Raw genomic sequence first — 24,620 nt, forward strand, 5'->3', positions numbered from 1 at the left:
CAGTTTCGGGTGCCTTTTAATGCTCTTTACAAACCGGCCCAGCCCCTGGGTTCGCCGCGTTTTCTCTGGAGTCGTTCGCTGGGGTGGGGACGGAGGTTCTCGGCAGCGCCGGGCGGGTCTCGCTCAGCACCTGGCCGAATTCCCAGTCCCGTTTTCTCTTCGCTGGCCCCGCCGGGGGCGCGGGGAGGCCCGGGGCTCGGCCGGGAAAGGGTTAAGCCCAGACACTGTATGTTAATGAGCTCCATGGTAATACAGGGAGGCAGGCTTTAGCAGCCAGCCAGCCTGCTGCTGATGGGGGATGAGCTTCCAGTGCCAGGCAGGAGCTGGGGGAAGGAGCCCCACAGTTCCTGGGAAATTCGGCTGGGAGAAAGAGGGAGAGGGGGAAACAGCTCCCCGCAGGAGGGGAGCGGGGAAGGGCAGGCAGCCCGGGGTGGCTCATGCCAGAGGGGGGCGAGGAGAGGGCTCGGTGGGCAAAGGCGAGGAATAAGGACAGTTTCGACACAGCAGTAATTGGGCAGCCAGCCGCACCGGGGTGCAGAGCAGCGGATCCCAGGAAGAGCAGGGAGCCTCCAGGAATACAGATCAGGAGCTGGGCACTTGCTGTGGATGTTAATGCATCGGGGGGCCGGGCGGATCGCCTCTCCCTAACTCCGAGGAGGCGCGGGGGGGGGGAGGCTGTCCGCCCCCCAAGGAGACGGACAGGAGCGGACCTTGAGGTTTGGTAAGTCATCAAGCCGGGGCTGGCAAAGGGGGGCTTGTGCCTTCAACCTCCGCCTGCCCCCTTTTATTCTGCATGCATCTCTGGGGTGCAAGAGTCCCCCCCCTTGTCATTTGATACAATCACACAATGCATTTGGAAAGGAGGGACTGAGGGAGATCCCCCCCCAGTGGCCCCCCATAGAGGACCCCAGCCACTTTCTTGTGGACAGGGCTGTGTGTAACGTGTGCCTGCGGAAGGGCTCCAGCCCCATGTGTTGCTGCGTGGCTTTGGCTGGAAGCGTTAGTGACATGTTTGTCTTTCCAGACAGTGCACTTGGGAACCTGCACCTCTGGAGGGGAGGGTGTGTGGAGGCAGCATCCTGACACGCTTCCTCATCCATTGGAAATAAAGATACATCAAGAGAACCCCCGTCCCCCCCACTCCGTTTTAGGTTCCTCATTATTTTTTTCTTAGTTTAGCTATTCTATAAATGTATTTTATTCCTCCTTGAATCTCAGCGGCTTCATTTTTCTCCCAGGCAGTCATGATCTAGGGGGAGGAAGTGCATCCGAGTAGACAAGCAAACAAAACGTTGCCATTGACAAGGAGAGACTTTTTTATTTATTTATTTTAAGCGCTCGTGAATACCAAAAATTGTTCCCACGAAAACTCCCAAATGCTGCAAAATCTCTCGTGGAAGTTGGATGGGCAGGGGGGGCTAGAAGTGAATCAGTCTGTGCTTTCTCCAAAGAAGTCCGAGGTACTGTCTGTGTGTTCCTCAGTCCCGTCAACCCCTGAATGGTTTGGCTGGCCCATGTGTAATGGCAAGGGCGGCTTGTTTCTATACACAGGACATGTACGCACACTGTCCTCTCGACTTCGTGCCCCCAGTGTAACCTAGAATAGCCCAATACCAACCAGCCTTTCTTCTGTGCGAGCCGCGTCAATACTTTGTGTGGCTGGGGCGAAGAGGTTGAGTTAATAATTCTGTGTTCCGAGCAGTGTCATAGGCTAGCATTAAGGGGGGGGGGGGGTTAGTAAGTGATGGGTGGGCAATTGTGCATGTGTGATCGGTAGTTCGGGGTATTGTCTCAGCGGGGAGAGAGGATGCAGTGTTAGCAGGGGACGAGGCTACAAAATCCCATTACTAAGGGGTTTCCCCCATTATTTGTCTAGCTCTTAACATTTCAGTGGCGAGACGATTCGGTTTGATAGCTGGTAGCTGAGTTCTGGGAGATGGGCTCTGCTCTCCTTTGCTGGACAGCCCCATTGATAACTTTCAGAGACATGAGTAAGTCAAATGACCTACTTCTGCAGCTGAAAGCCTGCTGCCTCAAAGAGAATCGGTGCCCTCTTCAGAACAGAGGGGTTGGGTTTTTTTTTTTTCAAACACAGAGATTTTAGCCCTTTTATAAAAATAATGTACCTCCGCTGCTGTCCTTGGCCAATTTCCCATTCACTCTGAGTGCAATAGCATAGTTAAGAGCGGTTCAGGGAGCCGAACGAAATAGCTTTGATTTTGGAAAAACGGTTCAGCTAAAGAGTAACTACAATGTACAATTTCTCTTGTGAAATGGCTTGTATAGCAAAATACAGCACTTCACTCAACTCGCCTAACCATCTCTGCTGTGCTCGTTGCAGGAAGATAAAGTAACCCAATTTACTCTTCACTGCCTTTATATCTTTATTGGAGGTAATTATTTGTGGAGTTTCCCCCTGGCTTATAACAAGTTTGTGCAGTGGGAACAGGTAACAGATGCTGTTTAGAATCCGCACAGAATCCACAAACATGATAGGAACAGCTTCTCCGGGTGCTTTTCATCACACCCTGTGTTACTTGTCCTGTTAACCCTCAACTCTCCCCTGCTCCTCAGCAGAACAACCTGAACTCCCCCCCTCCACCCCTGTGGTTAGATACCAGGAGGAAAAAACCAATAGATTCTGACCACTGTACACCTGGGTATATGTGACAGTGGAGAAGAGATGACTTCAACTGTCCTGCTCTTTAACTCTCCACAGCAAATCGCACTGGTATGTGACAAACTGGCTTGCAAAGCAGCTAAATGGAAATGACATTGGGAGCCGTTTGTGGGGTGTTTCAGGAAGCCATGTGACTCCCATGAGGGCTCCCATTGACTGGCCCCTCAGAGCCTCAGCGCTTCCAGACCAGCGGTGGAAACTCTGTGCAGTTGAAGCCTGGAGCAAGTCCTGAAGGAATGACTCAGTGGCTTGGGTGGATTTTAGCACTGGTGTTCTCAAGTTATAGGTGAATCTTTCCACTGAGGCTGCTTGGGAGATAAGGGCTGGGTGCTGCAGGGTACGTGTGGAGGGAAGATTCTAGGGGAAAATGCCAGGCCTGCTTTTTGGTGCCAATATGATGCATGCCACAGGTTGCCAGGTCTTCTCGAAGTATCTTTGTTCAGGGAGGCCTGGTTTAGCGGGTAAAGGTAAAATCCATCACAGGCAGGAAAATTACATACATCCACCCCCATGCTTCAGTCCAAATGCTGCACTGATCAAGTTGTTTTAATTGGCCCTGTGCAGCTCAAACAATAAAAATGTAACGGGGTAGCGGTGGAGAATGTCTCCTCTTCTCATACTTGTTCTAGTGATCCCTTGCTATGAGGAGCAGCAAGCTCTGTGCCCATCCACCCCGCTCCCATTCCAGCCCTGAGGTTTTGGTTTTTTTTAAGCACATGAAAAATTTGCTTCCTTCCTCTGTCTCTGGAATTCTTAAGAGGGGGGGAAAAATTGAGAGTGATGAGCCTGTGGTGCTCCTGAGACGGCCCTTTCACATTTCTAAACACTCTTGATTATTCAGCTAATCTTTATTTCATGGGCCTGTTACAAGAAACACACAAACCAGGGGAGGGGGGGGAGACAGAAAGTGGAAGGCGGTGAGATGTTTAAAATACACAAGAAAGGAGCTGGCAGCAATATAATCGTTGTTCTTATGCCGGTGCTATGAAATATTTATGGGTCTAAGTTGTGGCAAGATTTTCTCCCTGCTTCGCCCCACCCCCACCCCAGCCCTTCTCAAATGGTTTCCCGGGGTAAAATAATCATTAAAAATCAGGTGCAAGGGGCCTGATGGCTGTTTCTAGCCTATCTCCCTCCTTACCCAGCTGTCTCCTGGTAGAGTCGCACACAGCTGTCTGTACACACAGCCTGGGGGGCACAATGTACTTCTGTCCATCACTACCAATGAGAGAGCCAGGGACTGCTAGCCAAGCTACCCAAATCATAAAGAGACCGGAGCGTTGTGTTACAGTCGGTTAACTAGAAATAATTCCGAATCGTCCCTTTTGAGCTGCTTGCATTTTATAGTCGTAGTCCGCTTCCCCTTTGGGCATTCTGCTATTAATTCATTAGATCTGAATTTTCTAATTTTTTCCCCTTTTTCCCCCCCATCTCTCTCTGTCTCCCCTGTAATTCAAACAGTGATGAATGGACAAAAATCCCTCAAGGGAAACATTTTTTCACTTACTTATAAAGATTTCATGGCTAATTAAAGTAAATGTGGTTTTTAGAGTGTTAATCTCTTAACCAGCTTGGCTAGGAGGACAACAAAGGACAAGAGGGGAAGTGGGGGGGAAGGTACTATCAAGTTTTTTTCCTAGGATTTGGCCACAGTCTTGATGACTGGATCCCTGGTGCCTTTATGATTATGGCCAAGAGCATCCTACACGTGACCTGAGTATGTCCACTTACTCCTTGGCTTCTTAGAGCTATGCGTCTTCCCTCTTTGCCTCCATAAGATCTAACTTCAGTTGCCTGCAAGACTAAAAGGCATTCTGGGCTGAGGCAGTGGAAAGTTCTTTGTCTGTGAAGACTAGTTTGTTAGAAAGCTTCAAGGATATAGAAGAGAAATTGGGAACACAAGAAGAATCCAGGCAGTGTATTGGCCTGGGAAAGTGGAGGCTGCTGCTGCCTAAAAGGATTTTATATTCATATTCTTTCTCTTTAGCTAAAGGAAAAATGTATATTTATTGGGGTGTTTTGAAGAGAAGGGCATGTGGCAGGGATGCTGTCCCCAAGCATTCTGCTGCGCTAGCCTGTAGCAAGGCTGCTGCTGCATGCCAACTCCTTACACCCACCCAATTTTTTTCCAGAATTGGGAATCGGGTTTGTTAAGGAATTAGATCTATGGTAGAAGGCTGAATTGAGCAGGTCAAACTTGTCACTTGTGACTTGAGCCTTGTTCTCAAATCCAGGCTTCTGGGGGTTAAAAACCTGCTGAAAAAGCCACCCTGCTTTTGCTTTGCAAAGGGATTTTATTGTCCGTTTAGTTCTGGGTTATTTCTAAAAGATCTTTATCTAACAAACTGAGAATGAAAGTTGTGCTCTCCCGCTCCATCGTTTCACTCTCGTTTCCACTCGTCTCCTCCCCTCCCTACACCAGGATTCATCATTCAAATCCACCTTTGGCCTAAGCAGTTTGGGAACTGCTCAGGCCAAACAGCAGAGCAGTAACAATTCATGAGCTAGTCAAAGTAATGCATCCCCAGGCTGGGCTGTGAGTCTGAGTGGGACTGAATTTTCTACGATACAGTTATTGCTCGAAGAGCGAATGAGACTGGGTTGTGGGCCACCTGAAATACCATCTCACTCCACTAGAGGGGGGCTCCTGCAGTTCAGGCTAAAAGGTACTAAAGAGCTGCTTTTGTGGGAGTTTAAAAAAGGATGGGGGGGGGGGCAGCAAGCAGAGCTGTCACCGAATTTAACTTGGGAAGGCACTAAAACTGGCCATCTCATCACTTGAGTGCCACTGGTCCCTTATGGTGAAAGGAGACACTAAGATGAGCAGCACTTGCTGAGAATTTGACCCACCATTTTGCTGAGACCTACCTGTTACTGGAAACAGCACTTTTGGGAGAGGCAGAAAGACTTTAATGTGTTCAAAAATTCCCAGATAAATCAGAGTGGCTGTAGCTGATGGTCCCCCCCCCCCCCCCGCCCCCTATACACTCATCCAACCCCCACCCCCTTTATCCAGGAGAGAGATGCTCTTGGAATCGTCTCAGCATGGTTTGTCTTCCTGCCTCCCCTGCTGTGGCCTGAATGCAGTGGTGAGATGTTCTCAGGTGGTGGTAAAATTGCTCTGGCAAGACTTGAAAATAAATAAATAAAGTAAGATGAAATAAGCGCGCATACCATATGTCAATGATGTCTGTCTCTAATCTAATCTTCCACTGTGTGTTCTCTGTTGGGTCTTTTCTCTGAGTTTTAATCCAACCTTGTGTTTCAGTTGGGTTGAGAAATATCGTTAGCCTAACTTTGCTGGCTAAATGGTGACTCTGGCTGCTCAATGGGATGGTACGTGCCAGAGACGGGGTGCTGAGAAAAAAGTGGCCTCCCTTGTTCTGATCTGATATATCCCTTCTCATATTTCTCGGTATAATCTCTGCTTCTCGTTGGGTGAAATTGAAGGGGGAGGCGAAGGGGATGAAAAGCGAGATAAATGTATCATGTTATGAAAGTTTAATCCTGCTTTGCCTGGGCTAAAATTACATTCAGAGCAGGAGATAAAAGGCATGAGAGTCACATTATAAAAAAAAAAAAAGTCCAGATCATCTTAAAAGGAAGAGTGATAGTGAGCTGGGCTGAGCCCTGTCAGCCAAGCCCTCCATCCTGCCCGATGCAGATGTAGGCTGCTCCGCTGCAACGGGAAAGCAAATGAGGTATGTTCTCTAGTCCCTTGTCTGAAGAGCACCAGCAATCTACAGAGGAGATTAAAGGCCGCTCAGGTGAATATACCCATTTTGTTGTAGCAGGAATATAGGGAGCAGCTTGCAGTCTGTGCAGGAATAGCCAAACCATTGGGTTTGTCCCAACGTAGCTGGCATCCTCCGGGGTGAAATGCCATTATACCTGTGTGTTCACCATTGCCCAGCTGGATGGAATTGGAGTTACACAGCTATGTGTCATAGGCCCTTCGGTGCTAAGAGCTAATGGAGGTTCTCCTTGAGCTGAGGGGATAATGTACTGTGCCTTTGGGATGTGAGTTCTATCCCCACTGTCTCTGTGACGTTCCAAGTGGCTTTTGTGTGAAAGAATAGTGCTAGGTGGCTGGGCATCTTGATTTTGACAGAGCTCGTCCTGTGTTTGCAAGGCACTGAAAGGTTTGATGGTGGGACTCCAAGCGTGATACCCTGGAGGACAATGTTAAAGCAATGATTTGCCTTAGACACTGTTAACAATTTTTGGCATTTCTCTCATCCTTCTTATCCAATACTAAAGTGCTTTACATGTATTAAGCTTCTCCTCCACAGCTGTAGGAGACAGGTAAATTCTACCGCTGGTTTGCAGATCAGGAAACTGAGGCAGTCTGAGGTGGTTTTCTCACAGTAAGGCCAGGGCCGGCTCTGGCTTTTTTGCCACCCCAGGCAAAAAAGCCTCCCGCCGCCCCCTGCCCCCCAGCGGGGAGCGCGGCAGGGGAGGGCGCCGAGCCCGGCCGCAGCCCCGCTCTCCCCGGCCGGCCGGAGCACCGGGAGGAGGGCAGCCCAGCTCTTCCCTGCCGGCCGGAGCACCGGGGGAGGGCGGCGAGCCCGGCCGGGGCCCCGCTCTCCCCGACCAGCCAGTACGCCGGGTGAGGGCGGCCCCGGTCTTCCCAGCTACCTGGAGCGCCGGGGGGAGGGAGGCGAGCCCGGCCGGGGCCCCGCTCTCCCCGACCGGCCGTAGTGCTGGGAGGAGGGCGGCGAGCCTGGCCGGGGCCCCGCTCTCCCCAGGTGAGCGCCGCCCCCTCCAGGTGCCGCCCCAAGCACATGCTTGGAGGACTGGTGCTTGGAGCCGGCCCTGAGTAAGGCATTGCTAGAGCCATGAATAGAACTCAGGAGTCATCCTGCTTTAAGCACAAGCACACTACCTTAGCAGGGGGTTAGTAAAAGGTTTGATGTACAAACACATCGCTCAGTAACACAAGGTCAGTCACCAAATGAGATATCTCTGCCTGGAAATTAAAAATCCTACCTGTGGCATGTCCCCATTCTACCCACTTGGTTTCACACACAGGGTGGCCTGTGGCATTAGGGTGCCTTAAAAATGTTGCCCTGAAGAACGGGCCCATTTGTGGGGCCGCCTCTTGTCTACCTTGGGGTCTCCTAGAGAATTGCAATGAGTGCATTGGAGATCAATGGGAGTTCCAAGCTCTCCAGAGATCCTGACTACTTCTGCCAGTTCCCTTGGCCTCCCACCCATCGCTGTGCACTCTAACCTGCCTAGAGCCTGGGTGGCTTGCAGTACTGGGGTTTAGCCCCAAAATCCAAACTGCTCTGAAATGAAGGGTGTTCAGAACCAGGAGGGTTGGAGTTGGGGTCCAGCAGCCCAAGCTGCCTGGTTGCCTGTGGCGGTCTAGGGCTTCTATGGAAGAGCGGGAGGCCAAGCAGTGGCATTAGAGAGGGAAGGATAGGCAGACTCCTAACAGTCTGAGGGGGCTATACTGGCTTATGGACCAGAGATTTGGAAGCACTGCCAGAAGTTCCTGGGGCCTTCCTTGCCTGACAGGAGCTGGGCTGGAAGTGGCTCTATTGTGTTAATGTGAGCACAGCCTCCCCAGCAGACCCGGGATGTTTCTCGCAGCCCTTCCTTTGCTTTGAAGTGACTTCCCCGCCGCGCAAAAGTGAAAGGTGACGTCTGGGTAAATATTACGTTGACCTCTCACCTCGCCCTCCTGCTGCTGCTGCTCCTTTCTTATGGCTCATTAATGAAACAACCAGATGCTCTGGGAGTGAGCTGCAGAGGGAGAGGCAGGAGTTGCTCTAGCCAGAGGCTCACACATTAAGCCTCCGAGGGATGGCGGAGCGGGGCAAGTGGGGGTCCACTCCAAACTGTGAGTGAGACAACAGTTGTTTCAGCACCGAAAGCTAAACAGGAAAGGAAAGTCTCCTTCCTCGCAGCCTGGTGAGCTTGTGCATCCCCATCCTCTGTTAGTGAGTGTTAAGAGAAACATTTGCTCAAACCTGGAGTGCAGCTGTTTTGCTGGTGAGGTGGGAGCCAGCCAGCACTTCACAACTGTCTCCCAGCTGGTTAAATGAAGCTAATGCCAGTTCTACACTTAAACGTTGGATGGTATAGTCATGACCGTTGGGGTGGGGTTTCTTACGACATTTCTGTACCGAGAGACGTCCTAGTGTAGATACAATCATACCAGCGTTTTTTGTCAATCTAGCTTATTTTGTTTGGGGGAACTAGTGTAAGGTATACCTGAAGTAGCTTTTGTTTGCCAGCATAAGCTGCGTCTACACTAGGAAGTTTTGCCGATACAGACTTTTTCTAGTGTGGATTAGGCCTAAGGGTTTGACCTTCTAAAACTTTCAGTGTTGGCTGTTCAGAAAGTCTGTCGCTTTGTGATTTTTCACCACCACATTTGTACAACAAATGTAGGCTCAATGCTAGGAGTCCAGGTCCTCTGAGCAGCCTACGGGTTACAAGTCAGTACATCCAGTCCAAAGCTCATAAGGGCCAGCATGTGTGGCTTGAGTTTATGGGGACAACGTTCTTTTAGCAGGCTGGAGTGAGCCTTGGTGTGGTGCAGTGCCTGGCTTCTGAGCACCCCGGGCAGCAGGTTAGTGAGCACATCCAGCCTTGGACCCCTCGCGGTGACCCCAAAGTGCTATTGACAAGTTCCAAATGGATGCATGAGGGCTGCCAGCAAGACAAACACCAGGGACTGAACTGGAGACCTCCAGAGACAAAACCTTGAGCCCCAAAGAGTCAGGGTCCGCAGCTGTGGCTGTAACAGCCTCATGTCCTCTGGGCAGCTGCACAGAAGAGAAAGTGTAAAACGCACTGCCCAGTAGGTTACAGATGCACATCCAAATCCCACACCACTTGAGGAAGGGCTTTTTTAGCCTTCATTTTCCCAGCACAGACCTTGCAGGGAGGCAGGCTAATGGTCCAGGGAGAGGCTATTCTCCGTATGCATCATGGAGAGCTAAAGGAAACAGCTTATTATAGTTTTCAGATCCTGACTGGCAATTACCACCATTTGGAAACAGCAATTTTAATTCATTCAGCAGCAGCTACTGATCAGTGTCAAGCTACAGAGCTCTGACTGCTCTTTACCTTGTGTCAGGAAGTCCAGTAATGCTGGAGAAAACAGGAAGTCTCTCAGGCAGTGCGTCACTGATTACTCACTTGCTCTTCTACATGAGGAGACTTTCAAGAAAGTGGCTCTACCTTGATTTATTCCAAAAGCTGCTGTCAGGGCCCAACTCAGCTTGGATCAAGTTATCTATGTTCTATCCAGGCTTGGTGAGCTGGGGAACAAATGCTTGTAAGAGATTTCTCAAAATGCAGCAGTCATTGCAGTTTTTGATTTAGGTAGACTCACTTGTGTCATCAGGATGTAGCTTGATACGCATTGCAGTAGCTGCCCTTGGCTTTGGGACAACATGCAGCAACATGTAAGCTAGACAGAAGGTGGCAGCTCCATGGCTCAGGTCTTTGGTTCCCATGGTAGGAGTCCTATGTAATCTGACCCCACAAAGGATACCAGTATCTAACAGGAAGATGGCAGGAGAAAGGAGGAGAGGCCTGGTCTACACACAAACTTGTACCAGTTTAACTAGAGCTTTGTTTTAAAACCGATTTAGTTAAACCAATACAAGTTTGTGTGTACACAAGACCAGAGTGTAGTGGTCCTATGAATAAGATACCGTGTCAGCAATCTGGGACTGCAATCTGGTCAAGTAAAGGGTTGTCACCACATGCCCTGCTACCCTGAATGTCTTTGTTCAAGGTAGATTTCTTACCAGTCTTTGTTCTTCCTCCCATGGCTGATGTTCTCTCAATCAGGGCCTCCCACAGAAGCACCAGGGGGCTGCCCTCCCTTGCCTTCCGTGGTGAAAGATCTTTGCCTAAGCAAATATCCATAACTCTTAATACACACCACATTCATCATGCACGACTATTAGTGGTCAGTGAGTTTTCCAGTGCCATGTTACATGACACCTTTTAGATACAGATTATAACCCTAATGAGTTGGGATATACTGAATTGGTCAGGCCAGCTGAAACTCATTACCTAGTACCAATGCGCCCCTTGCCCTCTGGCACTGGGATGCTCTTAAAGTTACAGATATTAAATCCAGTTAATTTATCATGTTGTGTATGAAGCATTGCCAACCTTAAGCACTCAAAATTAATGGGTATGGCCCCTCAAAGTTTTGAGATTGGCTTAAAAATGAGGTTTTTAAAAGATTGGGTTCTTTTTATTTGCCTCCTGGTTTGTGAGGCTGTGGAGTTCAACTTTACAGAGAAAGGCTGGTAATCAGGAGGCTAGAAACCTACTTTTAAAAAGAAGGAAAGCCAAGATTCCCATGACTCCAGGAGCTGGGACTTTAAGAAAACCATCAAGTAATGTGTTGACATTACCCAGGGTACAATCTGGACTGTTGAACAGCTGTCCCCTTAATTCTTTAGTTTAGGATGCCTTTTACACAGCTTTTCTGGGAGAACATCCACTCCTGGCCTGTTCATGCAGCCTTCAGCATGCAAAATCACTCCCAGCTATGTTACATGAATTTACATACAGGGCAACACCTGCAAATTCTTAGTCCCAACCCCAGAAATGTGTGTCTTATACTGCTTGGTATCCTTCTGAACAGTACAAGTTCATCAAAAGTTTATCATTTCATCAGAGGAAATTGATATGCACTAGCCTTGTTATCCCAAATGGAGTATCCCACACACACTCATCCAAACACACTGGTTAAGATTAAACAATAAGATCAGTTTATTAACTACAGAAAGACAGATTTTAAACGCCAGGATTGGTTACAAAAGAAATAAGAGTAAAATGCCTGCTAATAACTTAACAAGCTAAGTGAACTTAAAAGCAAAAAGGTTTTGTCTCACAGCAGATCCAAACCTTCCAGCCAGGATCACCGCTCTCCCAGTTCAATGATGCTTTCTTTGTTTTTTTAAGTGTCGTAGCTGCCATGAGTAGAGATGGAGGGGGAGAGGTGATTTGGAGGCCTCTCTCTCCCTCATTCTTACACCTCTCTCCCCTCTTTGAGGATTACCCCCAACTGGGGTGCAGGTGACAAGCAGTCTCAGGTGCACAAAACTGTCCTTGTGATGGAATTTAAATTTCTTATTCACGCCTTCCCCCTGCTGGAGAATGGCCGCTTAAACAGGGATAGTCTTTTAGCACCGGACTGGGTGTTGGTCTCTCTTTAGTTTCTGAGAATTTGGGGCCTGCTTTTCTTAAACTTGGAGTACATTACAGCAATGCTACATAATAGAATCTGATTACTTCACATACAATGTTGGTACACATATTTTACTGGGACGGTAATGTTCAGCAGATTATGACTTTTCAAATGATACCTCACAAGGCATACTTTATATAAAATTTATCATAGTCTTGTAAAAGTGGTGAACATAATGGTATAGACTGTCACACTGTGTCTCATGATAAAGTCATGAGCATTTGCAGCACAGTTAAAATTGTTAAATGAAATTCACTTCACTGGACTCCAAGGCTCCCTGCTTTCTAAAGAATACTACAAAAGTAGCACTAGGCACAGTACCTGCAGCATTTTAGCTGCTTTTATATGGTAGCACAGACAGTAAATATGATTTAGATGCATCAAATACTTTTGTTCTTGGAGACTGGATAGATCTGTTGGAATTAGCAGGACAGCGAGAGATGGAAAGCTGTCTCTTTAACTCATGCAGCTGCCAAATACCCCGAAAAGCACAATGGCAAGAGTGCAGGATGGAGCATTGGCCTCATACTCAAATTTCCTGCCTTTTACTGGTTTGTCACAGCCATTAATGTTGTTTAAACATTTTTTTTTGCCAGTGAATTTCCTCTATTTTTAATAGAAGCTTTAAAAAGTGGAGGAGGATGGGGAAAGTGTATTCATAGTAAGTTTTAAAACCACTTTATTACACATTGATAATTTCATGCGCTGCCATCTCTGACAGATTGGCTGGACCTGGAGTTAGAAACTGAGTGTGTGTGGTCTATTGGACACTTGGGATAAAGTATACTAAAATCTTTGCATTACAGCATCATGCTAGCATGATGTTATAACACAGTCAACTCTCCCCATTGCAGCATCCAATCTCAAATTCTCACTCCAGCTAGGATGGAGGACCCAAAATAACCTCACCCCGATTATTCAGGAAGGGAGGCCTCAGTGAGTTTATCTATCCTATAGGTGTCTCAGTCATCTGGCTTTGTGATGAAACATGTGCAAGTGGATGGCATGGGCTCTTAGGTTAGCGAAGTGCACAAAGATATGAGGAACCACTAACTTGTTGAGTTACAGGGACACAGACATCATCTTTTACTCCAGCACCCAAACACTATAATTCATTTCTCCTGGTGTTTTGACTTTCTCTTTCAGAAGCACTGTTGTCAATGGGTTAGAAACAGGGACAAGGAGTCAAAACTTCTGGGTTCCATTCTTTGGTCAGCCAGTGTGAGACTTTGGTCAAGACACAAGTGCCAGAGTTTTCATCAGGGCTCAGGACACAAATGTAGGGCCTGATTTTTTGAAAGAGTTAGGCAGGGTGGGTGCTGGGCATTTGCCAAAATCTGGCTGTTGTTTTTGTATCTAAATGGGAACTGAGCTCTTTTTGAAACCTGGCCCCAGCTGTGGGTGCAGAACAGTTGTCAATCTGACCCTGAATTCACTTGACAATCTGGCACTTTGTGGTGTTTCTCTGTTTCCCTGTCTATGAAATGGGTTTGATATTTGTCTATCTTGCAGGTGTGTGAAGGTGTAATTCACTTTGGGATCCTTTTATGAAAGATGGTAGAGCTGGGGGTGGGGGAGAATTTGCATTGTCAATAATCCTTTAGCTGGACTGTGGTACAGCAACAGAAGTTCCATTACAGAATTTTTCTCTTATCGACCATTTATCAATACCTAACCTTAAAGCTTTCTACCACTATTGCTGGGTTAACTCCAGCAGAGACAATGGGATCTTCTGTGACCAATGTGCTATGTTCTATTTTGTTTAGGCTGGTGGACATAGCACAGCCCCTGTTCCCCAAGGCTCTAAGTGCTTGTGCAGTAGCAGTTGGTCTGTGCAAGCTTTAAATTCACATAGCAACGACGGAGAGTCTGCAAACACTTTTGAGCTCAGCTGAAGAAAGGATTTGGAGCCCTTATTTGCTTGTCTGCTCAGGATGTAATAATGTTCTGATGCAAGGTCTTGGGTAATGGGGTTTTTCAAGGCATAGAAATTGTGTGGCATGGGCTGTTCTGGTACATCAGTTCCACCAAATAAATTTTCTGACTTTGAGGTGGTCACAGATTGTCACGGGCTGGGATGTGCTAGAACTAATCCTCCAGAAGAGACAAAGGCAGCTGCTATTTAAGGGCTTGGGAGCATGTTTTGTAACTTGTTTAAAGAAATAAAACATGCTCAAGGGATCGTAGGCCACTGGGAAACTCTGTTTTAAGGATTTGGTGCTAGAAAGTTGGGCAGGAGCTGAATTGATTTTTGCAGCTGGACCTCCCCGCTTCTCATTTGGCCCCAGGGTGGCAGTGGCTGAAAGTTACCACCATCCGGTAGCTGGTTGGTTGTCTATATGAGTGTCAGTCTGACTCCTGGTGGACGAGGCCGATGTTTCCTGAAGTGAATAGTGATTTTGGATACCCAACTTGAAAGGGTCCCATTTTTCAGAAGTACTGAACACCTGCTTCCTGCAAATCAGGTTCCTTTAAAGATCTCTCATGTTGAACAATCAGAATCACTCATGATAATTCAGGTCCCAAGCCATCCACATCACAAAAAAACATCGTAATATTTGGTGCCAATGAATCCCCTTGTTGAAATGTGGGGTGACAGGAAACTGATTATTATTTGTATTATGGTAGTGCTTAGGCACCCCAACAAGGGATTGGGGTCCCGCTGTTCTAGTCACTATACAAACAAACAACACAGAAACAGCCCCTGCCTCAGGGAGCTTGTGATCTAGGATTTAGGCTGGTGAGTTAAGATATATCAGTTTGAATGGGTGCCAAGCCAGATTTTCAAGTACCTAGCATTAGAGCTGGGAAGGAAACAGTTTTCCTGTGCCAAGAAAATTGTAGATATTTTGAATAATTTCCCATCCCAAAACAGGATGAAAAGTCAAAATCTCAAAAGCTTCTGTGAACTGAAAATCCAAATTAAAAAAGGTTTGGGTCAGTCGAAACATTCCATTTTGATTTCAAAACACTTCAATTTTGACTTTTTTTTTTTAACACAATTAGCTTCAATTTCTAAATGAAAAGTTGTTTGAAACTAGAAAACCAAAATTTTACATTTGGAAAATGTCCAAACAAAACATTTGGACAATATCAGAACTTTTTTTCTAGAATTTTTTGATAAATTTGTCGAAACCAACCCTTTCCTGTAAAATATTTATTTTTATTGGAAACCGAAAGAAATGGCTTATCAAAATATCCCAGCTCTACTTGCATCCACAGCTTGGGCTGGATTTGCTAAAGTGTTGAGCGACCAGCAGCTCCCATTGTAACTAGGGATGCCAATTTTCTAGTTGCACAAAACCAAGCACCCTAGCCCTGCCCCCACCCCGAGGCCCTGCCCCTGCCCCCTGCTCACTACATTCACCCTCCCTCGGTGGCTCACTCTTCCTCCACCCTCATGCACTTTCACTGGACTCGAGCAGGCGGTTGGGGTGTGGAAGAGGGTGAGGGCTCCGGCTGGGGGAACGGGCTCTGGGGTGGGGCTGGGAATGAGGGTTTGTGCTGCAGGAGGGGGCTCCAGGCTGGAGGGTGGGGCCGAGGGATTCGGAGTGTGGGAGGGGCTGCAGGTTGAGGCAGGGAGTTGGGGTGAGAGCTCTGGGGTGGGACCGGGGCTGAGGGGTTCAGGGTGTGGGAGGGGGCTCTGGGCTGGGGCAGGGGGTTGGGGTGCAGGGGGAGACAGGGCTCTGGGCTGGGGCCAGGGATGAGGGGTTTGGAGTGCAGGAGGGGGCTCCGGGTTTGGGGGGGGGGGCTCAGCATGGGGCAGAGGGTTGGGGTGTGGGCTTACCTTGGACAGCTCCTGGTCAGTGGCGCTGCTCGGGGGACTAAAGCAGGCTACCTGCCTGCCTGTCCTGGAACCATGCCAGGGGGGCACCAGGAGGCTCCATGCACTGCTCTCGCCTGCAGGTACCCCAGCTCCCATTGGCTGGGAGTGCAGACCCGATGCTCGCGGCGGGGGCAGCGCATGGAGCCCCATGGACCCCTGCCTAGGAGCCAGACCTGCTGGCCACTTCTGGGGCGCAGCGTGGTGCCAGCCAGGACAGGTAGGGACTAACCTGCCTTAGTACTGCCGCACTGCCGACCGGACTTTTAACGACCCGGTTGGCGGTGCTGACTGGAGTCGCCAAGGTCCCTTTTCAACCGTGTGCTCTGGGCGAAAACCGGACACCTGATCACCCTAATTGTGACATTTACGGCTAATTTTGGGGTCCCATGGGAAGAAACCAGTTTGTGCAGCTTCTAGCTTTCGTAAGCAACCTACAATAGGGAGCATGCAAACAACCCCATAAAGTGGAATACAAAGGTGCTCTCTTTGTGTGTCTGATTTTTCTCACTTTAGGGGTTTGAAGTAGAGGTTTATTTCCTTCAGCTGGCAATTCTTGTAGTTACTTTTGTCTCTCTTACTTAAGGCTGCAAATGACAGTTGACAAACAAGCATCCTCTGGCTAATCTGATACCATCTCTCCCTCTTTTTATTTTTATTTTTAAAAAGCTTTTCCAAATAATGCAAAATGCAACATGAAGAAAAGCAAAATATTGAGTCCTAAATGTGTTAATCCCTGGCAATTCCTGTTGCCTCTTCTGCAAAATCCCATCTATAAACATGCATTGCCAGGTTATCTAATCCAGCCATCTTGCTACGGAATAGGATGTAATGTTAATTTCCTTGCAGCTCAGTTTGTTTTGTGATCTATGCTAGTTCAGTCGCTTAACAGTATTATGGACCTTATCACTGCCTAACAGAGGATTTACCCCTGCTCTCACTGAAGTCAATGGAAGCAGGACTGGGCCTGTATCAAGAAAGTGTTTCCCGACGTCTAAGTAAAACACATTACTTTTAGTCTGGAGGGGGTTCCATTTTACATGGGTTCTCATCCTCAGAGCTTCAGTTAAAGTTCTGAGGTTCAAAGGCAAAATTTAACTTGAAACCATTTAATTTTGCTTGGTTTTGACCCAAAACAATTGGCCGGGCTTGTCTGACACACACGTCTCCTACATAAAAAAATCTCATGATTCTGGTAATTACAGGCCAGTAAACCTAATTTTTTACTACCAGGCAAATTGGTTGAAATTATAATAAAGAACAGATTTATCCGACACATAGATGAACACAGTATATTGGAGAAGAGTCAACACAGCTTCTGTAAAGGGAAATGCCTCACCAATCTATTAGAATTCTTTGAGGGTGTCAACAAGGGTGATCCAGTGGATATAGTACGCTTGGACTTTCAGAAGGCCTTTGACAAGGTCCCTCACCAAAGGCTCTTAAGAAAAGTAAATAGTCATGGGATCAGAGGGAAGGTCCTTTCATGGATCAGTAACTGGTTAAAATATAGGAAACAAAGGGTAGAAATAAATAGTCAGTTTTCACAGAGAGTTAAATAGTGAGGCTCCCCAAGGATCTGAACTAGTGCTTTCACCATTTTCATAACTGATTTGGAGAAAGGGGTAAACCATTGAGGTGGCAAAGTTTGCAGACAATACCAAATTATTCAAGATAGTTCAGTCCAAAGCTGACTGCGAAGAGTTACAAAGGGATCTCACAAAACTGGGTGACTGGGCAACAAAATGGCAGATCGTGATGAAATTCAATATTGATAAATGCAAAGTAATGCACATCCAATCTGGACTGCTGGCACTGGTGTGTACCGTGGCCTTTCACAGCACTCTACTGGCAGTGCAGAGAGGGTGAAATTAACTGAGGGCCATATGGTGCTGGTTGCATTCACTGAAAGAAGACTGTTGTGAGTGGGTCCAAAGGAAGATTATTCTGATGGAACAGAGGGGGTGGGGAGCTCTAGGCATTTTGGAAATAGGCAAATTTTGCTGTTTCCCTGTGAAATATGGTCCTACAAGTCCTGGGTGAATATTCTGCATTACAGCCACTGCTGGATCTAGTCCAGTATAGTCTGGATGTAGGAAGGAAATTACTCAGTTGCTCTACAGACAAGTGCAGCTTTGAATTTGAAACAGGCCGGAGACAGCTGAGACTTCTAAACTTGTTTCCCAAGTGAGTCAAGATTTTGTTGGATGTATTGTCAGCAGAGCCAAGAGGCCCCAGTCAGGGGTTGGAAGCCCGTTGTGTGAGGCACTGTAGACACCCAAACAGCAGTCCCTGCCCCAAAGCGCTTGCGGTCTAAGCACATTGAGCGACAGCAGGTGGATACAACCAATATACAAAATGCAGATGGAGGGGAGACAGCATAAGAGTGAAAAAAGTGTATTTGGTCTAATAAGCCGCAGTCATGAGATGCCACTGTCTAGCCATTGCCAATAGTTTGGTAAGCATCGCAGCACGGGTGAGTTTTAAAGAAGGAGTGCAGTGGCTTTGCAGGTTTTTATGAGGTGCTTCTCTCGTCCATAAAGCAAGAGCGTCATGAGAGCTTGCGGGAAAGGTGGTAGCACTATGGGCTAGCAAACAAAACACTGGACAAGGAGACGGGAGACCCTGGGCTCCATACTTACCTCTGCTGCTTAGGCAAGTTGCTTTGCTTTGCTGTGCCTCTGTTTCCTCACGCTCCCTCTATTTTGTCCGTTTGGTTTGTAAGCTCTCTGGGGCTGGAGAACTGTTTTTCCCTGTGTTTGTACAGTGCCTGGATCTCAACTAGCCTGCTGGACACCACCAAAATTAATAAGAGATGGGTCAGTCACTCTACCCTGGGCAGGCTTTTGGGCCCTCAGAACCGCATCATGCCGTCCAGTCGTCCTTGGTTATTTCCCTGCCTCCTGCGTGGTAACCAGGGCCGGCTCTAGGATTTTTGCCACCCCAAGCAAAAACAATTTTGGCTGCCCCCCCGCCCCACCATTTTTTAATTACCCCACCCCCGGCCCCACCTCAACTCCACCCCTTCCCCACATCACCAGCCCTGCCTCCTCCCCCCAGGCTCTCAAGCCTAGGAGGGAGGAGGAGGCTCCGAGTGGCCGTGGCGTGGACGCCGCTTCTCCCCCTCCCTCCCAGGCTCTCAAGCCTAGGAGGGAGGGGGAGCAGCGGTGCGCGAATCAGCTGTTTCGCGCGCCGCGGCCGCTCGGGATCTCCCCCTCCCTCCCAGGTTTGAGAGCCTGGGAGGAGGGCGAGGAGCGGCGCGCGAGCGGCAGCAGCAGTGGAGGTGAGCTAGGGCGGCCGGGGCACATTTTTAGGGGCAGCATTCTGGCGCCGGCCATGCCGCCCCTAAAAATGTGCCGCCCCAAGCACCAGCTTGTTTTGCTGGTGTCTAGAGCCGGCCCTGGTGGTAACCTCTGTTCATTGTTATGCACAGGCCTAAGCAGCTGCTTTCTCCATCCTGTTATCAGCTTGGTTGGAGAGGGAGAAGTTTCTAAATGACAGTACAATCCTTAGCGAAGAAACAAGAGTCAGTGTTAAAAATAAAGAAAACAAGACAGCTTGTTTCATCTAAACAGAAGGGTTATTAAATAAGCTTGAATTAATCAGTGATCTGCCAGCGCTCTGAAATTGAAAAGCAGGGAGAAGCTGAATGGGAAGAAGCCACTTTCCCAGGTAGAAATCTACATCAGAATCCTGCTGGAGGGATGCTAATGTGCTCTTCATGGTGGGAAGCATTGCCCGCTCCTCTGCTTCCTTGGGAAGGCGCTGAGAATAAACTAGACTCAGGGGCTCTTCAGCTGTCACTCTCCTCTTAGCCTGAGCTCAAAGGGTGCAAGTTACAATGTCTGGAAGGACTCCACCTGTCAGTGCCTGAGCCCTACTGGCAGGAGTTGGTGTTAAGGCTGAGAAGCCACTGGAGAGCTGCAGAGGATTTTCAATCTCTGTCCCATTTGCTCTGAATTCTCCCACAGCTGCCAGTTGTCACTCTCTGCAGCAAACTAGGAAGGAGCTGTCATGTTCATACCAATGCACTACATTTCCCCAGCATCTCAAAGCTCTCCATAAACATTAATTAAGCCTCAAACACCCTAATGAGGCAGTTTAACAGATGGGTAAATGGAGGCCCAGAGAGGCGAAGTTACTCCCCTAAAGTTGGTTACACTTCACGGCCCGAAATGTCCACTAAAGTTTATGCACAAAGCCAGGCAGGTTTGATGCACACTAAAGGGTTCTTTAGTGGCGTGAGATGTTCTGTACTGGCATAGACAATTTAGTTTGGCTGTTAACTTAAGGGCTTCTAACACTTGCATCTCCCTTACTGTCTATTAGATGCCATGCACACCAGTGGCACTACAGAAATAAACAGTAGTAATTTCGTAATGGAAATCCCAGTATTCTAATTGATGACTAGATTTTGGAACCAAGTAGCTGGCCTACTGGATCTCTTGGGTCCTGGGGCTACTGAAACCAACAAAGACCAATAGGGAGGAATCTGGCAATCTACTGGAATGTCCACTAATGTGTGCTTAGAGGCTGTGATAAACACATTTTATATACTGGAGTGGAGGGGGAAAAGTCAAATGTGGCAGAAGTGGAATATAACACCCAGGAAGCCTGGCCCCATGCTAACCACAAAACATGTTCCATTTGAGTGCTTCCGTGCACTTTTGCTCCTCCCCCGCCACGTTTATGGCTAAGTTATCCCTTCCCTTCCCCAGAATGATAAGAACTAGAGCAGGGATGGCCATTGTTAGGGGCTATATTTCAGTTGATGCTGCTCAGTGCTTATTTCAGATGCTGAAAAGATACCTGCCCGCCTGAAATGGAACCACAGATCATGTTACCACAGATCATCTTCCAAACAGGGATTTGCACTGTGCACAAACACGCAGTTGTATGTTCTTAATAATTTCAGTGCTGCCGGCTGAGTGAACTCTATAGCCGGACAGCTGGGGATTCAGCATTTCAGAACCTAATTTTAACAAATGTACAATTTCCTTGTTTATCTAGGTAACGGCACTGCGGCTGCAGTGTAAGTACATCTAGCTGCCATGGGGAGTATTCGGGATAATAAACACCACAATGCTCTGCTAGCTGGCACAGCCAAAGGCTTTTAGGCTTGGGGTTTTATTTAGATGTGGTTGGGGACCCATTTAATTTGGAACTGGGATTCGTTAGCTGCCTGCACTGATCTTGGAGTGGGTCCAGGAGAAGAGAGCACCCATTTTCCTCCTCCAGTTCCAAGGCCACTCTCTGATCCTCTCCCATGGTGGTGTACCATGGGGCAATCTGAGGTCATCTAATAGATAAAGCACTGGACTGGGACTCAAGAGACAAGGGGCTAGTTCTCCACTTTGCCTCTGACCTACTGTGTGACCTTGGTCAAGTCACTTAATCTGCTTGTGACTCAGTTCCCCATCTATAAAATCCTACCTCACGCTGGGATGATGTGGATAAAATCCATTAATGACTGTGAGATGCTCAGATGCTATAGTGATATAAGCACCCAGCTAGAGGTGTGACATCGTTCAAAGCAACTGAGCCATTTACTCGGGTTTGGATGAAATAACCCACTCCCCCTTCCCAAAACTTGAATGAAACATTTTTAAGGTTGGAAAAAAATGGCCAAATTGCGACTCTCTTTTCATTTTTCAAGGCAATAAGAAAAAACTGCAGAGTCTGCACTGGATTTTGTGCTAAATGGTTGCATGGTGAATAAAGCCATCTTTCCTCTCTTCCCAGCCCCTTCCCCACTGATCTTGAGTAATTTAGAAGCCGTTTTGCAGCAGTAAGTTTAATGCCGAAAAGCTGCCAGCTGTACTCGACAAGATAACAGGTGCTGGGTAACAGTGCAATGAGAAGAAAAGGTGTCTTGTTTCTGCTACTCAGGTGTTCTAGGGTGGTGGTGAATTTTGCTGGTTCTCTTTTTGGATTGGTTGGTACTTAAATTTAGAGAGTGTTTCCGGCTGAGATGGACAGCTGGATGCAGTTCATATGTTGCAGCCAGAGCTGGGATTCTGCTGGGATTTAAGGTGAAATCCTGGCTTCATTGAAGTCAGTGGGAATTTTGCCTCTGACTTCATTTGGGTCAGGATTTTATCTCTAGCGTGGAATACCTCCTGTGCCATTGCACACCACAGCTGTGACAGCATCATTGAGCTGCAATTCATAGAGTTAGCTGTGTCCATGTTCATTTGTATCACAATAGTGCCTAGAGGCCCCATTGTGCTAGACACATGACTGCAACTTGTCCAAGGTCACACAGAATCAGTGGCATGGCGTGGATTACCAAACCAGGTTTTCTGACTCTTACTCCAGTGCCCTAACCAGGAAGCCGTGCTGGCTTGCTTGCATGTAGTACCGCTCCCCTGATGATTTCAGAGCATTTTCATCAACTAAACCTCAGAGACCCCCAATCCCCAGTGAGGAAAGCATTATCCCCATTTTACAGACATGGAAACTAAGGCACAAAGATTCGGGGTGGGGGGGAGTGACTTGCCCAAGGCAACACAACAAGCCAGGCACAGTGGCAGTAAGGACTAGAACCAGGCTCCTGCTGCCCAGTCCCCTGTTCAGTTTACTAAACCATGCTGCCTAAAAAGGCAACATGCCATCACAACTGCTAGGAAGGGACTTGCCCAAAGTCCTGCTCATTGGTTTTTCTGCTTCCCTTTATCCCAGACAGGCTGGTGTATGTGTGGGAGAGAGATACGGAAAGGGAGGGGGAAAGAGAAGGCTCGTCCGGTACATTTGTTGCATAAACAATATCTGAGTCCGGACAAACTGAGTGCATTTTGTACATAATTCATGCCATTCTGTTTGTTATCAAGGAAATGCCTTTTCACAGCTGGGTTTCATTCTCCCCTCCTTCACCCCACCCCAGTCCTGGAGGAAGCAATAGTCACAATACTGTACTTTGCCCTGCTATCTCTTTCCCGGAGAGCTGTGAACTAGCCTGCAAAATACCATCGTCATGAATAAGCAGCCATGAGGAAGAGGCAGGGCGGCGGGTATGTGGCCGTTAGGGTCACCAGTGATTATTGATTTTGGCTGCTAGAGTTAGCGCTAAGGATGTTGTGGTGATGGCTGTCTTAGTGAAATGTGAGCCAGTTTTGTGGGGAGACCCTCCATGGGCAGTGAAATAAGAAAATGAGGCATATGGAATGCGAGTACTTGTGGCACCTTAGAGACTAACAAATTTATTAGAGCATAAGCTTTTATGGGCTACTGCCCACTTCTTCGGATGCATATATATACTCCTTTGTAAAGTGCATATATATGCATCCAAAGAAGTGGGCAGTAGCCCATGAAAGCTTATGCTCTAATAAATTTGTTAGTCTCTAAGGTGCCACAAGTACTCCTGTTCTTTTTGCGGATACAGACTAACACGGCTGCTACTCTGAAACCTGGCATATGGAATGGTTTTAGCAAGCTATTCGAAGAGTTAACTGCTGCCAGTGCCATTCAATAAACAAACCTCTGTGATGCAGTCACTGCTGTATCTTCCTCACCTTAGCATAGGCACCACCATACTACTGCCACTTGGAAAATGCAGTTTTTGATAGCCTCTCTTGTCACTAGGAGCTGTCTGGGTTCACAGCTAGCTGGAGTGTTAAATGCCCTGTGGGTGTTTCTCTGTGGAAACTGTAGTGTGTAAAGGTGCAACTGGATTCCTCTCTTCCGAGCTGGGCTAGCAGGAGAATCTTCAGGTGGGGACAGAGGCACATGGCAGAGCTGTGAATGGGACTCGACCAAAGCTCCTCATCTCATTGTGCCTGCACTCAGTCCCTCCTCTTCATGAACGAAACAAAGACTCATGAACTGTTCTGGCAGCATGATAATTAACCATTCAGGGCCCAGCATGTGGGAGGTTGTCAGGCCTCTTTAGTTTAATTACTTATAACTACTTTTATTTATTTATTTATTTATTTTTCTTTAGCAATAAAAAAGATGCCCAAACAGCTGTAGGTGTCCTAGTAATTACCTTTATCCTGCAATATCATAATGATTTCAGATCATATCATGCTGTGTAATTTTAGTTTGCATCGAATTCTGAAGTACGCCATTGGATTGACTCTTAAACTGTGAGAACAATATCGGGATTTAAAAAAAAACAAAAACAAACCTTGAACTTGATGTTTTCTTGCTGCTGATGATGAAATTTGGGGAGACCAAAATGCAAGAGCATCCTGCAGTTAGTCTGGATGAAATGATTTAAGGCTTTGAGCACTGGAGTGGCACCTGAGCTCTGTTCATAGCACTGCCACTGTGCTTTAGTTTTCTCATTTGTAAAATGGGGATAATGAAACTGACCTCCTTTGTAAAGTGCTTTGAGATCCATTGATGAGAAGTGCTGCATTAGAGCTAGACATATGTTGTTGAATTACAGCCCTGCACTCAGACCAAATGTTGTGTGGGTTACTAGTATTGATCCACTGAATAGGGTTACCATACGTCCTCTTTTTCCCGGACATGTCCGGCTTTTCGGCAGTCAAACCCCCATCCGGGGGGAATTGCCAAAAAGCCGAACATGTCCGGGGAAATGGCGGCTCTGCTCCTCCCCGACTCTTCAGCTCTGTTTAAGAGACGGGCTGCCTGAGCACTACCGGCTTCGGGCAGCCCCCCGTGCCTCCGGACCCTGTGCCGCCGGAGCCCGGGAGGGGAAGTGCCCGGCCGGGGGCGCAGGGTCCGGAGGCATAGGGGCTGTCCAAAACCCGAGCGCTACCGGCTTCATGGTTTGCCGGGCAGCCTCCAGACCCTGCGCCCCCGGCTGGGCGCTTCCCCTCCCGGGCTCCAGCTGCGCTGGGGAAGTGCCGGCCGGGGGCGCGGGGTCTGGGGGCTGCCCGGCAAACCGTGAAGCCGGTAGCACTGGGTCAGCCCTTTCC

General features: G+C 47.9%; 1 protein-coding gene across 2 annotated transcripts in view; it reads left to right on the forward strand.

Annotated features, from left to right (window-relative positions):
- The first annotated feature begins 392 nt into the window (after window positions 1-392).
- Window positions 393-24,620, forward strand: part of PLXNA2 (plexin A2) — a 324,134-nt gene continuing 299,906 nt past the window's right edge. For both annotated transcript variants that reach the window (XM_054026508.1, XM_054026509.1), the window contains exon 1: window positions 393-721. The gene's annotated coding sequence lies outside the window, so the exon portion shown is untranslated. The remainder of the gene's footprint in view (window positions 722-24,620) is intronic.

The sequence above is a fragment of the Malaclemys terrapin genome, chromosome 4, assembly GCF_027887155.1.
Source record: "Malaclemys terrapin pileata isolate rMalTer1 chromosome 4, rMalTer1.hap1, whole genome shotgun sequence".
Lineage (NCBI taxonomy): Eukaryota > Metazoa > Chordata > Testudines > Emydidae > Malaclemys > Malaclemys terrapin.